At 42.5% G+C, this 13,665-nt stretch overlaps 1 protein-coding gene across 2 annotated transcripts in view; it reads left to right on the top strand.

The window, feature by feature from the left end:
- Positions 1-13,665, top strand: part of LOC122796468 (zinc finger protein 2 homolog) — a 1,186,442-nt gene that overhangs the window by 6,605 nt on the left and 1,166,172 nt on the right. The window lies entirely within an intron of this gene.

The following is a 13,665-nucleotide window of genomic DNA, read 5'->3' as shown; positions in this document are numbered from 1 at the left end:
GATTTCACTCCATCATCTCCAACTTGACCAGGCTGTAACATACTTCAGTGCCACAATGTCTAGATATTCTAAATAGCTTAGCACCAGTTCATACATGTCATGTTAAAAATAAGAGCTTGCCCTGGATATCAAAATAAACCATTAAACTTCAAAAACTAAGGGACAAAACCTGGTATCAATACCAAAAAAACAAAAGAAGTAAAACTCTGCTAGCATACCAGCAGCTCTGCAGTCAAACAAAAAACAACTCAAACTAGACAAAAAACATATTATACAACTATGTAAAACAAATGAAAACAATCCCAAAAAGTTCTGGCAAGCAGTTAGCTCACTCCTCCACCCAGGTAAAGCTACAACCCCAGAACCAACAACCAGTAATCAAAGAGTGAGTATTGCCTTACAAATCAACACCTACTTTATAAACACCATCCTCCCCTTAGTTACAGGGAACAATTCCACCCTTCTGTCTCTTCCACCTAATGTGGAAACTAACAACAACTTTTTTGACCTCAAACCTGGCCCAACTAACACTATAAGAACAATGCTGAAAAAACTGAAACCTTCTTCCTTAGCAGCTGACCACCTCCCCAAGGAGTACCTCAAACTGTCAGCTGATGCCATAGTTCTGCCTATTTCCATTCTGGTAAATAGGACTATGGCAGAACAATATGTCCCAAAATTGTAGAAAATTTCCTGTATCACCCCCTGCATAAAGGAGGAACATCAACAGAATTAAACAATTATAGACCCTTAGTTATCCTTTCCCCGTGTGTCAGAATTCTGGAAAAATGTATCCACACTCAATTACTACGGTACCTGTTATCTTACAACCTTATCTCTCCCTCCCAACATGGTTTCAGACCAAAACATAGCATCAGCACAGCCCTAATTAATTTCTCTAACACCACCAACCAACTGAGAAATTCAAATCAGCAAGTAGCATCAATCTTCCTAGACATGTCAAAAGTGTTCAACACGGTCTCCCATCAGAAATTTCTTAGTACTCTTGCCTACTAAACCTGTCAAAGACTTCCGTCTCCTGGTTCCTACGGTATCTTTCTGACCGACAACAAGCACTGTGATGGAAATTCAAACTCTCACCACTTCTGCCTGTCTCGGTTGGAGTCCCCCAAGGGTCCATATTAGGACCTCTTCTTTTCACCATCATCTTTAATGATCTAGCCTCATCCACAACACACGCTAAAGTAGTTCATTATGCGGATGATTCAACTTTAATCTGCTCAGCTGATACCTTACCAGACCTTCAAATAGTAGCCCAACAAGCTTTTAATGATACAGAAATATATCTAAGTAAATCATGACTAATCCTCAACCCCCAAAAGACACAGTAAATGCTATTTACCAGTAGCAAACAACCACCCCTCCCTTCACTCTTCTGTCAACAAACAACATGATCATCCAACCAGTTGAGCATACAAAACCCCTTAGAGTGACAATTGACAGCAAACTTAGATTTGACCAGCACATAGCCACCACAATTAGGAAAGTTTACATCAAATTTGCCCTACTGTACAGAAGCAAGCCATTCCTCACTGACAATACCAGACTAGCCATATCCAGAACCTTCCTCCTCTCTACACTCCTGTATGCTTTCCCCCCTCTTTACCAACTTAAAAATGTCAGACTTTACCAAATTGGAAACCTGCTACAACAAAATAGCCTGTTTCGCAGCCAACCTTCCCCCATCAAAACCACCATTGTGTTGTTCTACATAAATTAAATTGGCTCAAACTAACTAACCTTCTTCGTCTCTACCAACTTAAATTCACACACAATATTATCTTCCATCCTGACAGTTGTCCATCCCTCGAGGAACTTGTTGTTCCCTACTCATGCCTACAAAGTCTAAGATCTGCAGAGAGAAACCTTCTCGCAGTAAACAAAGCTAACAACGCTCATGGTGAATCCGTATTCTCAAATCACATCGCCAAATTATGGAACTGTACCCAACACCCTCCAAAACACACCTGAATCTACCAGTTTTAAACAACTACTGTTTGAACATCTATCCAAGAAGTGGCATTGCTCATGTGCCAAACCTGACTGACAAGATATCTATAACTCTCCCAACACACTGTCCACTCCTTATCTCATTTTCTCCCTCTCCTCCATGTTTATTATTACTCAAAAATAAATATATGTAAAGGAAATCTCATTTGTTCATAACTATTGTTAAATTTGTACACACTAACTTTTTATTTTTTCTCACAGTCATCTTCACTGAAATGCTTGTGTTTTTCTTTTTGAACCTGTATCTAGTAGAAAACTGTACTGAATACTTTGTATAGACTAACTAGAATATATGTATTCTGCATCTTATAGTATGTATACTGTTGTACTATCTAATTATTGTATATTGCTTGTATTTCTGTGGAGCTTTTCTCCCCGGGCCTCCACTGAAAATGGGCTTCTGGCCCAGTCGGACTTTCCCGGTAAACAAATGTAAATAAATAAATTTAATTTAGTCCGTGGCTCTGACACCAGTTGTTTGACTGTGTCAGCCCCTCCTGGAAAACATTTGTGTCAGTGTGAGATTCAATGACGGCTCCTAATTTGCAATCCTCTGCAAATTTAGTTGGCCAGGGACCACTGACATTGGCCTTGACTTTTGAGAAGTAAATGTCAAAAAGGACTGATCCCTGAGGGACTCCACTTGCGACTGGCCTCTTTGTAGAGGTGGACTCTCCAATTCTAACTTCTTGGGTCCTATCTCTGGCCCAGTTGGCTATCCAGTGGGTGACATATGGATTTGTACCTAACCCCTTGAGTTTGTCAACAATGCCTGAGTGGGGTATTGTGTCAAATGCCTTAGCCAGGTCAAGGTAGGCAGCGTGAACAATTTTGCCCTCATCCATTGCTTTGGTGACCTTCTCAAAGAAGTCTAAGAGTAGGCATGATCTTCCCTTGATGAAACTAAGCTGAGTTGGTTGAGTAGGCATGATCTTCCCTTGATGAAACTAAGCTGAGTTGGGTCCAGTGTCTGGAGGTTTACTACATCTCTATAGATCATCTCCATTATAATTCTTTCCATGGCTTTACATATAAGACTAGTGAAACTTAAGGGTCTGTAGATAGCCCACCTTTGTGCAGAAGGATGACTGTTGCCTTTCTGCATTCATGAGGCACTAAACCTGTTTGGAGGCTACAGTTAAATAGTAATTCCAGGGGGCCTGATAGGTCATGTTTCATGTTATTTAGAAGGCGTCCTGGGAGATTGTCTGGGCCCATTCATGCTGTGGTCTTGGTCTTAGAGAGAGCATTAAGGACCTGTTCCCTAGTGATAGTAGGGGGAATTATATTTGATGATACCTTCCTGAGGGAAGGTTGAAGGGGAGAGAGGGGTAAAATTGGAGCTGAATTTATCAGCCAGGAGGTTTGCTATGTCTTCTGGCTTAGTGTAGGTGGCCCCATTTACAATGAGCTCTGCACACAATTGTGTATTGCCTTTGAGGTTGTGGACATAGCTAAAGAATGCTTTGTGGATGTCCTTGGCCTGAGAGGCCAAACCTCCCTGAAATTTGGCTTTGGTAGACTTTATTTGTCCTCTGAGTTGTTTGTGCTTTTAGCCTGCTAGGTGCTGCACTTCCAAATTTTTGCTATGATTGTCTTTCTGCTGTTATACAGCCTTTTTGATTTTGTGATTCTACCAGGGTGGCTTGTTTTTTGAGTTAGTTCTGTACTTCTTCTTGGTGGGTACAGCTGCCTCTATTCAGCTGTTAACATGCTTGCACAGGGTTTCTGTGAACAATTCTGCCTAGGCAGCAGTGTTCTCGCGGTTTATGGAGGCTTGAAATTTTACCAGGTTCTCACTTAATAGCAGGAGGTTGGCCCTGGAATAGTCCCTGAAGATTTCAGGTTTAGCTGGGGGTCCAGGTTTCCTTTTTACTTCAAAGGAGACCATTTTGTGGTCTGACCTTACCAGGGAAGGCATTACAGTAAGGGTGTGTGTAGCACTTTACCATATTAGTGAGGACCAGATTCCGTATGGTTGCACCCCTCGGTGGTGTTTGACTATCTGGTCCAGGGAGTTTGTATTTACAAAATCCAGGAATCTTTGTGCATGTACTTTTGGTGTCGTGTTTGGATGATTAGGGTTTCTAATAAGTTTAAGTACGTGATATGGTTTCCCGGGTAATAGAGGGGGACCTATAGCTTGCAAGGAAGTGGTATTGGATTTTACCTATGGTGATTTGAACATGGAGCAACTCAAGTGCATTGTCCTCTTTGACCAGCCTTGATGTATATTTACTTTTGATGTAAATAGAGATACCTCCACCTTTAGTCTCTGTCTGTGAAGTAGCTGGCCTAAATGTGTGGAAGGCATTATAACCTAGCACTGTTGGTGTACTGTCCGTGGCTTTAAACCATGTCACAGTGACCGCACAGACATCAGCATTCTCTAAGGTAAAGAGAGCTTCTAGGGAGTGGAGTTTTTTGTTTAGACTCCTAGCATTGAGCAGTAATACCTTTAGATTTTCTTGTTTTTGATTTGCTATGTTGGAAGTACGTTTAGTCTGTAATTGCCTAAAAAGGCACTATGGAGGAAGACAATGTTTTGGCTAATATTCTGCTGACCATCTCCTTCCTTGCTGACAAATATTGCACAGCCTTAGAATGACACCAGAAACTAAGCCAGTTATTAAAGTAATTTGTATTTTTTTCATATTGTGGTGTCATCCTGCCTGGTTGCCTAACAGGTATCTTATTATTCATGGTACTAAGTGAGGGATTATGTCCCACTTTAAAAAAATTACTTCCTTTTATGGAACAGTCATACTCATTGTGAAACTCCCAAAAAATATATCATCACTATTACTAGGCCCCTATTTAAAACCTGTGATGGTGAACAAGCACACTCCAGACAAGGCCCTGATTATGAAACACACTCCCTGCTGAAGTCATCATCATCTTTCGGCTTTTCCCGTTAGGGGTCGCTACAGCGGATCATCTCTTTCCATTTCTTCCTATCCTCTGCATCTTGCTCTGTCACACCAACCACCTGCATGTCCTCTCTCAACACTTCCATAAACCTTATCTTAGGCCTTCCTCTTTTCCTCTTACCTGGCAGCTCCATCCTTAGCATCTTTTTCCCAATATACCCATCATCCCTCCTCAGCACATGTCCAAACCAGCGCAGTCTCGTCTCTCTTGCTTTGTCTCCAAACTGTTCAACATGAGCTGACCCTCTAATATACTGATTCCTAATCCTATCCATCCTAGTCACACCGAGTGTAAATCTTAACATCTTTAACTCTGCCACACCCAGCTCTGACTCCTGCCTTTTGTCAGTGCCACTGTCTCCAACCCATGTAACATAGCTGGTCTCACTACCCTCTTGTAGACCTTCCCTTTCACTCTTACTGGTACCCGTCTGTCACAAATCACTCCTGACACTCTTCTCCACCCATTCCATCCTGCCTGTACTCTCTTCTTCACCTCTCTTCCACATTCACCATTACTCTGAACTGTTGATCCCAAGTACTTAAACTCGTCCACCTTTACCAACTCTACTCCCCTGCATCCTCACCATTCTTCTACCCTCTTTCTCATTTACACACACATATTCTGTCTTAGCCCTGCTGACCTTCATTTCTCTGCTCTCTAGAGCATATCTCCACCTCTCCAGAGTCTCCTCAACCTGATTCCTACTCTCACTACAGATCACAATGTCATCTGCAAACATCATAGTCCACGGAGCCTCCTGTCTGATCTCATCTGTCAACCTGTCCATCACCACTGCAAATAAGAAAGGACTCAGAGCCGATCCTTGATGTAATCCCACCTCCACCTTAAACGGATCTGTCACTCCCACTGTCACACTACCCTCGCACATATCCTGTACCACTCTTACATACTTCTCTGCCACTCCCGACTTCCTCATACAATACCACAACTCTTCTCTAGGCACCCTGTCATATGCTTTCTCCAAGTCTACAAAGACACAATGCAACTCCTTCTGACCTTCTCTGTATTTCTCCAATAACACTCTCAGAGCAAACATTGCATCTGTAGTGCTCTTTCCTGGCATGAAACCATACTGCTTATCACTAATCATCACCTCCCGTCTTAACCTAGCTTCTACTACTCTTTCCCATAACTTCAAGCTGTGACTGATCAATTTTATCCCTCTGTAGTTACTGCAGCTCTGCACATCACCCTTATTCTTAAAGATAGGTACCAAAACACTTTTTCTCCACTCCTCAGGCATCCTCTGATTTTCCAAAATTTCATTAAACAATCTAGTTAAAAATTCCACTGCCATTTCTCCTAAGCACCTCCATGCTTCCATTGGTATGTCATCTGGGCCAACAGCCTTTCCATTCTTCATCCTCTTCATAGCTGTCCTTACTTCCTCCTTGCTAATCTGTTTCACTTCCTGATTCACTATCCCCACATCATCCAACCTTCTCTCTCTCTCTCTCTCTCTCTCTCTCATTCTCTTCATTCATCAGCCTCTCAAAATACTCTCTCCATCTACTCAACACACTCTTCTCTCTTGTGAGTACCTTTCACTCACTATCTTTTATCACCCTTACTTTCTGCACATCTTTCCCAGCTCTTTTCCTCTGTCTAGCCAATCGGTACAGGTCCTTTTCTCCCTCTTTAGTGTGCAATCTCTCATACAACTCTCCATACGCCTTATCCTTAGCTTTCGCCACCTCTCTCTTTGCCATGCACCTCATCTCCTTATACTCATGTCTACTTTCTTCATCTCTTTGACAATCCCACTTCTTCTTCGCCATTCTCTTCCTCTGTATACTCTCCTCTACTTCCTCATTCCACCACCAGGTCTCCTTTGTCCTCCTTTCTCTGTCCAGATGCCAAAAATTCCTTCAGGATTTCAAAAAAGAAAAAGTTCTGTCTGAATATCTCCATAGTAATGCTGAATGCAAATGCTTTAGTGCTAATGGTGGATTCTGGAAAGAATGGTTACTGAACCTTTAACAGCCTGACAGCTCCTCTGTTATACATTAGGATACTGTTGCTCACACTAATGATATTTAAGCAATAACCAACAATGTGGTGTGGTATAGTGAAGATTTACCCACGGTTGGTGTGGTTTAATCACGAGGGTGAAGCCCGAGTGATTTAAATAAAGCCAACCGTGAGTAAATTTCAATAAACCACAACCACGGAGTCAGTAATTGCTATTATACAATGACATTATTTAAAAAAAATACTTCCTTTTCTTAAATAATGTCTTTGTATAATGGCACATTACTGCTTCCTTGTGTTGATGTACTACGCATGCATATGGGACTTGCGTTCCTATGCACACCCAGTACATCAGTGCTTTGAAACAGAAGTAACGGAGAAAAAGACTCCGTTGCTCAGTTTATTTTTCTTTATTTATTTTTTTTGTTTATTTCTTACACACAAAAAAAAAAGGTTTTGGACACTTTATACCAACGGAAAAAGTCCGGGCAACCGGACCTTTTTCCGTTGTTATATTGTGGGATTTACAATGGGCATGCTGGCCAATTAGCGTGCCCGTTTTGGAATATTAATGTGTGGGGGGGGGATCATTGTATAATTTGATTTTTACCATAATTCTGTGTTGTCTTAAAGTGTGATAATTACTTTACTATTGTAAATACGCTTGCTTGTTTCCATCCTTTTGTAAATATTCTCTGTATAAATACGATTTTATTTTTTGTATTCTGGCATTTCTCTACCTGCATCATGGCTGAAAAGGGTATTTGGACCAGCCTAGCTACCCGGTTATCAAAAAACTGGATGTAGTGGTTTATCAGTGCGGTTCCTGCACTGCTTATAACTGTGAAAATTGCCACACCATTGGAGTAGCTTTAGCTTTGCTTTTCACTAATTATAATTGTAACCAGCTTTATTTTTTGCTTTCACATGCTTTGTTTGGTGACGGACTAAAGGTGATCTCTTGTCTTCCATCATATTCTTTATCTGCAGAATACTCCAAGGAAGTTTCCTTAATTTGACTGCTGATTTATTGGGTGGGGGTGGACATTGTTCATAAGAAAGTTTGTACTGCAGAATTGCGCAGCATCAAGTGTTAAGGTGCAACTCAAGCGCTTGTATAAGTCTCTTTTATTTCTGACATGGGCATATTACTAAATTTTGCTAATGTAACAGAACCTTTCCTTGTGAATTTCACCAGGAGTTCGTCAAAAATCTAAGCAGATGGTTGCTTACTGACTCAGCCATGACTTCAGCTACACAGAGGCTTGGCAGTGATGTTGTCAGGCTTGAGTCTAACTTTCTGCTTCACAGATGTGAAATTGGTCCTGGTTGGTCCTGGTTGGTGCAATTATTAACTGAAAGAAACCGTTAAGTTGTATATTGGGAACTGTAATTGATTCAGTCCTATTGTTAGATGTCATCCAATATATTTTGTTTCTTCAACCACTGTTATGCTGGTATCTGGTGGAGCATAGAGAAAGGCCATAGTTAGCACTTCAAAAACAGTAAGTTTTATTTTAACTGACAGAGGGCTCTTGTTTTCACTGTATGAAATCTGTTTATCAGATAGATCAGTTTGTTACAAAAGAAAAATGTGGCAGCTGTTGCACCCTCGTGTTTCTTGTTGAATCTCGAAACTGTAACCTAGGAGGAAATTACCATTTAAGATGTTTCACAGAATGCAGCCAGCTGTACAGCAATGAGCTTTTTAGTGCTTCAAACATTTAGATAATCAGTTTTGTTATGATTCACTGCTTTGGACTATATATCTCCAGTTGAATTGGTGGCAGAGTTGTTTAAATACCCACAGTTGGATAAAGCAAGGATCAACGAGTTGTGTATTGTAAAAGTTGTTGTTGTCTTTCCTAGTACACAGTTCATTTTATGGGAAACAATTTTGTTTGTTTTTAGGTACTTAAATTGCTTTAGTAAGAGATGTTTAGAAAGATAAATAGTTAAAAACATTCTGTAGAGTCTCTGCTCCTTTATCTGTTTAAAAACTTTCATTTTGTGGCTCACTGCTGCTGTTCTGCTGTGATAAAAATTTCTGTAGTGTTTACTGTCTAAAAGAGTGTAGGTTGGTAGCAGTATTGTTCCCCACCCTTCCTCCGTGTTTGTGTCTTGCTGTTAAACTTGGTGGCTTTGCAGTTGCCTGCCCCTATTGTAAATTTGGTCTTGGAGCACTCCTCCCAGTCTAGTGTGATTAGCTCATTCTACTTAATACAGAGAGAACATTTGAGAAGGCCAACCCACTTAGTTTTTTAGCCTTGAATTATCTTCTGCTTCTCCTCTCTCCCTTTACTTTACAATTCCTAAATCTTCTGCTTCCCCTCGCTCCCTTTCCTTTACAAAAAAAAAAAAAATCTCCCTGTGTTCTAAAAAAAAGTATGCTTGTTTCCTGCCTGTCTAGTAACTAGTCCAGCCCAGATACAGATTTGCTATATCCAGGACGGTTTGTAAGCTTCTGAGCCCCCCCAAGCCTGTCTGTGTTGGAGTGAAGCCTCCTAGCTTGTCAGTGGGATTGGTAAGCACTAGGTAACCTAAGGAGTGGTTTCTGGCCCAGAAATTGTAGTTATTGTCCGTTTGGGCAGTTTTTCCATCTCTCTCAACTTCCTGATTTAAAAGCCCACATTTGCACTTGTTTCTTTCCTGTATTCAGGCATGTCCAAGAGTCAGCTCCCAGTGTTCTCTCTTGTCTATCTGATGAATCTGGGCATCTTGGGGCAATGTACCAATTGCCTCTTGTATGCAGACAACCCTCTCCTCCTACCACCCAATACTACAACCTGTGGGAGATGGACTTATCTAGCCAAACTGGAGGTAAAGCTCTCTCAAAACAAGACTGAACTTGGTAGTCAAGAGGAGAAGGTAAACACTTGCACCACACCACACTCATCACATAGTCCCACTAAACCTACACCACCAAAATCCATACATATAAACACAAACACATTCATGTAGGCTCTCAATAATAATCTGCTCAGGCAACAGAGACTTCCAAAGCAGAAACGCAAGCAGCCTCCACTCCCCCAACACAACTGAAATGACACATAGCCCACAGAATCAATGAGCCACTCATCCACAGCCCATAAGGCAAAACAACATACCCAACGCACTAGTCATAGTTCACTCTATAGTCAGGCACACTGATGTCCCACTCACCAGGCTAAACAAGAAGAAGGTTGCTGTCAGCTGCATGTCAGGTGCCAGGATCTGCCACATAACCCGCGCACTCAGGTCACTCCACAAGTACAAATATGACTCTGTCATTGTCCATGTTGGTGTGAATGAACTGAGACGTACCTCCCTGGGCTACTTGAAAAGAGACATGGAAGAGCTCTCTGATCTTGTAGCGCAGGCAGGTATGACCCTAGCCCTGAGTAGCATCCTTCCATCGCCCAGAATGATACCGCAGTACAAGGACAAAATGATTGACTTCAACAATTGGCTAAGCTTCTGGTGTCATTTGAAGGGGATCCAGTGTCTGTCTGCCTGGGACAACATGGTTGACAGACCACGATGCTTTGGTAGAGATGGCCTGCACCTGTCACCCCTGGGATTCTGGATACTGGCTAAGGCTCTTGCCGCCTCCTGGGATTCCGGATACTGGCTAAGGCTCTTGCCGCCCCCTATAGTGTCTTTTTTTAGGCAAGGTTCAAATGACAAATTCACTACTGTAACAGGAACAGGCAAGCAAAAACTGAGGTAATGGTACTTAATGCTAGAAGTTTAAATCTCATAATGCATTCCCTCGAGGCACTCCTTATAATGGAGAACATCGACATCTGTGCAGTGACTGAGCCCTGGTTCAGGGCTCCAGAGAGCACCCCTGCATTACCAGGCTATAACTCATACCATACTTTTTGGCCATCTAACCTGGACTGGAACACCAAAGGCGGAGGTGTGTCCATATAAATTAAGGATATCCACACCTCCAGACTAGTTGCTCAGCATAATGCGTCTGAGGTTATCCAAGTGCAACTAACTCTGGGCAAAACTGCAATCCAAATTGTAGCTTGCTACAGATCCCCCACCATGCCCCAGGATTCCCACTCTTTTTCTTGATATACTGGAAAACATTAGGGTTCAACCAGGCACCCTAATAATGGGTGATTTCAACTACCCCACCATTAGCTGGGAAAGCTACTCTTGTACCAACTCCTTCGCTTAATGCTTTCTGGAATTCATAAATTCCAATGCACTGGAGAAACTTTTCCATACCCCCAACAGGGGCAACAATATCCTAGACCAAGTCATTACCCCCCCCCCCCCATTAAGGAAACCACAGTAAAAAATTTCTCCAAAGCCAACTTCAGGCTTCTTAAGACAGAAGTGGTGAACTTCATGACACCTATGCAAATGGACAATATAGTTACGACTTACACAAATGCACTCTATAAGCACTTACACGAGTGCATGGATCATGCTATCCCAAACAGAACTAAGACGCTGTCCTCCAAAAAAAGGAAGCAAATCTGGTGGTCCCCTGCCATAAACAAACTCTACAACAGAAGGAAGAAACTGTTGCAAAAGAGAGTAAAATCCCATGAGTGGAGGAGCTCCCTGGTCAGCCTCAGTAAGAAGCTGAGGTCCTTATAAGATCCTTCAAAGCTAGCTACAAAAACAAAATTGCCATTGATTCTAGGGACAGCCACAAAGCATTCTATAGCTATGTCAAGAGTCTCAATGGCAACACCCAGATCTGCTCTGAGTTAAAGCACAACGGCATGAAAATTACAGAACCTACTGATATTGCCAACATCCTGGCAGATAGGTTCAGTGCTAACTTTTCCCCCCTCTCATCCCCTAAAGGGGCCATATCTGTACAGGAAGAATGCAGAGTCTCTGTAATCGCAGTTACGCAGGTAAAAGCTGCACTCTCTAATGCCAAAAGCACAGCATCCGTGGGACCAGACAACATCCCAAGCTGCATTTTACACGAACTTCAGAACAAACTGGCTCCCCACCTAAGCACCATGTTCAATCTTAGCCTCACGTTAGGCTTTGTGCCCACTGAATGGCACACAGCAACAGTTATCCCATTCCACAAAGGGGGAGCCACCACTTATCTCTGGAACTACCGCCCTATTAGCCTGACGAGCCTGGTCTGTAAGGCCATGGAACGTATCATCATGTAACTCATAAACAAAGACATTGGTAACCTCCAAACTCTGGACCCCACCCATTTCGGGTTTGTGAAAGGCAGATCATACCTACTGAACCTGAATGACTTCTTTGAGGCAGTCACCAAAGCCGTAGACGAGGGTAAGGTGGTTCACACAGCCTATCTTGACCTCGCCAAGGCTTTCAACACCATCCCCAATTCTGGAATTCTAGCTAAACTCGCCAAGCTAGGTATAAATCCCTATGTCACAAGATGGGTTGCCAACTGGCTCAATGACAGAACCCACACTGTAAAAGTTTCAGACTCCAAATCTGACTTCAAACCAGCGACAAGTGGAGTACCACAGGGTTCAGTCCTGGGACCTCTCCTGTTTGGTATCTACTTCTCTGAAGTACAGGCTAACACAGAAGACCTTTGGCTAATGATGTTCGCAGATGACTACAAACTAGGAGCCATAGTAAAGTCCCCAAATGATTTGGACATCCTACAGAAGGGCCTCACTGAGAAAGATGCCTGGTGTCAGAGCCATGGCCTCAAGCTCAATGCCAAAAAGTGCATTGTCATCCCCTTTGGTAAAAACTCTGTACCCATGAACTACCACATAGGTGGAAGTCTACTTAACGCCGAATGTGTGATGAGACCTTAGGACCTAGGTGGACAGTAGTCTCTCCTTTGATGATCACATCGCCACAGTAGTCAGGAAATCCTTCTACGTGGCACACTTCATCACAAAAGGGTTTTCATCCAGGAAAAAAGAGGCCATTGTTCCCCTCTACTTGACACTCATTAGACCCATTATAGACTACAGCGCCCCTTTTGGAATGTACCTTACAAGACATCTGCAGGAGATGGAAAGGCCACAGAAGTATCTCACAAAGCGGATTACTGGCCTCAAACAGATGCCCTACACTGACCGTCTCAAAAAAACTCCAGCTTTACTCCGTAGCATATTGCCTACTCCTGTGCTGATCTCTACCTAACATATAAAGCTATGTCAAACCCAGAGCTGTTGGACATGGTACACCTAAAGAAACCCCAATCCCTCCGAGCTACACACTCTAGAGACCTAAACCTTGTCACCAAAATAAACAGGACATGCTGGAGGGATAGATTCCTGTCCCAGAGACTTCCCATTCTCTCGAACAAGCTACCCATCTATGTCAAGCAAAGTTCCTCATTAGCACTCTTCAAGAAAAATCTTGATGAGTGAATGGGAACTAGGAAATACACCCCAGGGATCACATCTGTGGCTCTGCTCGACAGGGGCACAGGAAAATAACTTTCTTGGGTGGCATAAGCCAGGGAACCTTATTGGCTAGGCTTACTTAGGCTCTTGGGCTGATAGTACCTACCTATGAACCTATTAGTATATATGAAGACTGTAGTTGTTCATTTTAACACCCATTTCCTCATTTAAGGTAGTGATGCGAGGGCTCCTTTAAGTTGCAGAATACAGAATTTGTGACCACTCACAATGTAAGGAGCAGTAGCATCACTGGTGAAGATTAATGCGTCAGTCTTTATTGGTTTTGTATTTCCTTACGTGTGTGTGATTGGACATGTTCCAGATAGGTGTGACTTAT

Source organism: Protopterus annectens, chromosome 3.part0 (assembly GCF_019279795.1).
Source record: "Protopterus annectens isolate FY-2018-M chromosome 3.part0, PAN1.0, whole genome shotgun sequence".
Taxonomy (NCBI): Eukaryota; Metazoa; Chordata; order Ceratodontiformes; family Protopteridae; genus Protopterus; species Protopterus annectens.
This window is presented reverse-complemented; position numbering and strand designations above follow the sequence as displayed.